The sequence below is a fragment of the Chrysoperla carnea genome (genome assembly GCF_905475395.1).
Source record: "Chrysoperla carnea chromosome X unlocalized genomic scaffold, inChrCarn1.1 SUPER_X_unloc_32, whole genome shotgun sequence".
In the NCBI taxonomy this organism is placed as follows: domain Eukaryota; kingdom Metazoa; phylum Arthropoda; class Insecta; order Neuroptera; family Chrysopidae; genus Chrysoperla; species Chrysoperla carnea.
The window spans coordinates 17501-22500 of record NW_025408159.1 but is presented as its reverse complement, the minus strand read 5'-3'; the positions used below and the strand labels follow the sequence as shown (position 1 = coordinate 22500).

At 28.8% G+C, this 5000-nt stretch overlaps 1 non-coding gene and 1 pseudogene across 1 annotated transcript; both read right to left on the bottom strand.

Moving 5' to 3' along the window:
- Positions 1 to 453: 453 nt before the first annotated feature.
- Positions 454 to 608, bottom strand: LOC123304239. Its single transcript, XR_006536275.1, has one exon. It is a non-coding gene; the product is annotated as a 5.8S ribosomal RNA (ribosomal RNA).
- A 957-nt stretch (positions 609 to 1565) lies between these two features.
- LOC123304231 lies at positions 1566 to 3831 on the bottom strand (annotated as a pseudogene).
- Positions 3832 to 5000: the final 1169 nt, after the last annotated feature.

Below are 5000 nucleotides of genomic sequence, written 5' to 3'. Positions count from 1 at the left end.
TTTTTTCGAGTATATTGAAAATTTTATTACAAATAAAATATTCCATAACAAAATATTAATATATAATATTTTTGTTTATTCTTCTTTATTTAATATTTTAAAAATATATTATTAATATCATTTATTATTAATATTATTATTAACATAAAGTTTTATAATATTATATATAAATGATAAAAAATAATATTGATATATTAATTTAAAAATGTCGACAAATAATAAAAAATATATAAATTTTAAATGCTATTAAAAACATTTTATATTTATTTTTTTCTTATATTTGGCGTAAAACATTCATATATAAATAATTTTACATTTCTTTTATAAAAATTTTATTTATCAATTTAATTAAATATGAAAAAATAAATTTTCTTTTTTAATTATTGATAAATTTCTTTTTCATAAAAAAAATTTTATGTAAAATAATCTTTTATTATATTAATATAATGTATACGACCCTCAGCCAGATGTGGTCCGGGAACAGTATCCAAGGACCGCAATGTGCGTTCGAAATGTCAATGTTCATGTGTCCTGCAGTTCACAAGTTGACGCGCAATTAGCTGCGTTCTTCATCGACCCACGAGCCAAGTGATCCACCGTCCAGGGTAATCTTTTTAAATTTTAAATGTAAGTATTATTATTAATAATAATCTTTATTTTTAATATAAAAAATAAAATTATTAATTTATATATCTTTATAAATTCTTTTAAAATAAAAAAATTTTTCTAGAATATAAATTATATATTTTATTTTAAATATATATATATATATATAAATTAAAGATATTATGGTATTAATAAATATATACATAACATTTTTGATATTTTTGTTAGTGCTAGCTAGATATAATAATTAATATTTGGTATATTTTATAGAAATGTATTTATTTTTTTTTTATAAATTATTTTCTACATAAAAATATATATAATATTAATATGGTACAAAACAAATGGGTTTGTTTTTTAACATAATAACTTTTAATAAAAAAAAAGAAATATCAAGACAAAACATAAAGAAATTTAAATTTGAAATAAATTTTATTCTTTAAAAAAATTTTATCTTGTGTTTTCTTTATTTTTATTATATAACATAGAAAAATAAAAATATAGATTATATCAATTATAATCTTATTTTATTTTTCTTAATAGAGATTATATACATATAAACAAATAATTTCAATATATTCTATTTTTAATTTCACTTTTTTATAAGAGAAATTATTTATAGATTTTATTAATAATTATTGTTTAATAATAATAATAATATTGAATATAAAAATATTTTATATGTAACAAATATATTATTAATATTTATATAATATTCTCTATATTATATGTATAGATATATTATGTGTATAAAAAAAGTTTGGCGTATTACTTTAATATGATATCATAACCAAAATAAATCTCTTTTAACACATAATTACTATTATATATTTTGAGAAAATTACATATTAATATGTTATTTTGTTAAAAAAAATATTTCTTATCAATAATATTTTTATTTTTTGGAATATTTAAAAACAATACAAAAAATATAAATAAATATATTTTATATATATCGTTAATGATCCTTCCGCAGGTTCACCTACGGAAACCTTGTTACGACTTTTACTTCCTCTAAATGATCAAGTTTGGTCATCTTCCCAGCAACATCGGCAATATCAGAAATATTGCCGCGTACCAGTCCGAAGACCTCACTAAATCATTCAATCGGTAGTAGCGACGGGCGGTGTGTACAAAGGGCAGGGACGTAATCAACGCGAGCTTATGACTCGCGCTTACTGGGAATTCCTCGTTCATGGGGAACAATTGCAAGCCCCAATCCCTAGCACGAAGGAGGTTCAGCGGGTTACCCGGACCTTTCGGCCTGGGAGGACACGCTGATTCCTTCAGTGTAGCGCGCGTGCGGCCCAGAACATCTAAGGGCATCACAGACCTGTTATTGCTCAATCTCGTGCGGCTAGAATGCCGCCTGTCCCTCTAAGAAGAATTATTTGTACGCCGGCAGTAAAAACCACATCAAAAAACTGCGTACCCATACACCATAACATATGCAACATAAAGCACAATATATACAAAATATAATCTTGATCGTTAAATCTCAAAAATACATGCATATATAAATACAATACATAACACACATGAAAATGAATGAAATGGGAAACAAACAGCCGATGGGCCTTGAGATGCCGGTAAAGTACGTCTATTTAGCAGGCTAGAGTCTCGTTCGTTATCGGAATTAACCAGACAAATCGCTCCACCAACTAAGAACGGCCATGCACCACCACCCACCGAATCAAGAAAGAGCTCTCAATTCAATCCTTCCGGTGTCCGGGCCTGGTGAGGTTTCCCGTGTTGAGTCAAATTAAGCCGCAGGCTCCACTCCTGGTGGTGCCCTTCCGTCAATTCCTTTAAGTTTCAGCTTTGCAACCATACTTCCCCCGGAACCCAAAAGCTTTGGTTTCCCGGAAGCTGCCCGCCGAGTCATCGGAGGAACTTCGGCGGATCGCTAGCTGGCATCGTTTATGGTTAGAACTAGGGCGGTATCTGATCGCCTTCGAACCTCTAACTTTCGTTCTTGATCAATCAAAACATTTTTGGCAAATGCTTTCGCTTCTGTCCGTCTTGCGACGATCCAAGAATTTCACCTCTAACGTCGCAATACGAATGCCCCCATCTGTCCGTATTAATCATTACCTCGGAGTTCCGAAAACCAACAAAATAGAACCGAGGTCCTATTCCATTATTCGTCGCAATACGAATGCCCCCATCTGTCCGTATTAATCATTATCTCGGATATTCCGAAAACCAACAAAATAGAACCGAGATCCTATTCCATTATTCCATGCACACAATATTCAGGCAAAATTTTAGCCTGCCTTAAGCACTCTAATTTGTTCAAAGTAAACGTACCGGCCCATCTCGACACTCAATTAAGAGCACCGCAACGGGATTGCAATTGGGGGCTGTCACCGCTCTTAACGGTTAAACACTTACGATAAATTACATAATAAAAATATTTATATATAAAATGCATTAAATAAATAATAACATTAAAATATGTAATATTTTATATATAATCTATACCACCCACCGGTAGGACGTCCCACATAACATGCTAGTTAAACAATACGCGAGCATTGAACCAACAGTGTAGGACACAGATTCGACTACGAGCTTTTTAACCGCAACAACTTTAATATACGCTATTGGAGCTGGAATTACCGCGGCTGCTGGCACCAGACTTGCCCTCCAATGGATCCTCGTTAAAGGATTTAAAGTGTACTCATTCCGATTACGGGGCCTCGGATGAGTCCCGTATCGTTATTTTTCGTCACTACCTCCCCGTGCCGGGAGTGGGTAATTTGCGCGCCTGCTGCCTTCCTTGGATGTGGTAGCCGTTTCTCAGGCTCCCTCTCCGGAATCGAACCCTGATTCCCCGTTACCCGTTACAACCATGGTAGGCGCAGAACCTACCATCGACAGTTGATAAGGCAGACATTTGAAAGATGCGTCGCCGGTACGCTGACCGTGCGATCAGCTTAAAGTTATTCAGAGTCACCAAATTCGAAACGATGCAAATTGAAAATTTACACCGATTGGTTTTGATCTAATAAAAGCATTCCTTCCATCTCTGGTCGGAACTCTGTTTGCATGTATTAGCTCTAGAATTACCACAGTTATCCAAGTAAATGTGGGGTACGATCTAAGGAACCATAACTGATATAATGAGCCTTTCGCGGTTTCACCTTAATTTGGCTTGTACTGAGACATGCATGGCTTAATCTTTGAGACAAGCATATGACTACTGGCAGGATCAACCAGGGAACTATTTGTATTTATAATATTAAATATATAATAAATATATATATGATATTTTTTTTTTTGTTTTCTTATTATAAGAAAAAAAATTTTCATATAATAATTATTAATATATAATAATATTATTATTACAATTTCATTTTAAATATCAGATGGTCTCACCCATTACTGATATAAATTTTTTTTTTTTTTTTTAATATCTCTATTGTTTTAAAATTAATAGAAAAAACATATGAGATATATATATTATTATTAATTTTTTCTTTTTTTTTTTCAAATATATATTTATTATGTCATTTATATAATTTTTTTGCTTTTACAAAAAGAAATATATAATAAATGTTATTCATAATAAATATTATTGAATAAAAAATAAAAAAAATAAAATAATTATAATTTCTTGTCAGACCATCACCAAATGGGTCTTAAAATATTTCAAACATTTTCTCATACTCGTCGCTAGATTGAAAGCGTCATTTATTTTTTAATTTTATTTAAAAAGTTAATTTTAAATAAAAAACGTTATAATAACACTTAATATTCTCGCTTGGTATGAGGTGAGTCAATGTAATATTATTTATAAATAATAATTTTTATATAAATTTTGTGTGCTCATATCAGAGTGTAAAGTTTAAAACTTATAACCCATGAACTTGCTTTGACCAAAAAAAAATACATAAATTTATATGTTATTCTATTTTATAATCAATAATTTAATAAAAATAAAAATATTATTGATATAAATAGATATACATATAGAGGTTTTTCTTACAAAAAATAATAATACAATATTTAATATCAAAATAATCCAAACTGATTACCATCCAGACTATTATCAATATATATAAGATTGTATTATTATTTATTTCAATACATATTTATTAAAACTGAGATAAAAATTTCATATAATAATAAATATGCATACATGTGTAAAAAAAAATTTTTAATATATATACAAAATAAACCAAACTGATTATCATCCAGTATATTTTGAATATATATAATTTTGTATATATTATGTGTATAGAAAAAGTTTGGCGTGTTACTTTAATATGCTATCATAACCAAAATATATTTCTTATAACACATAATTACTATTATATATTTTTATACACTTACACCATCCATTATATATCTCAAAGACATTAAACTCGTTGCTTCAAACTCAAATTATT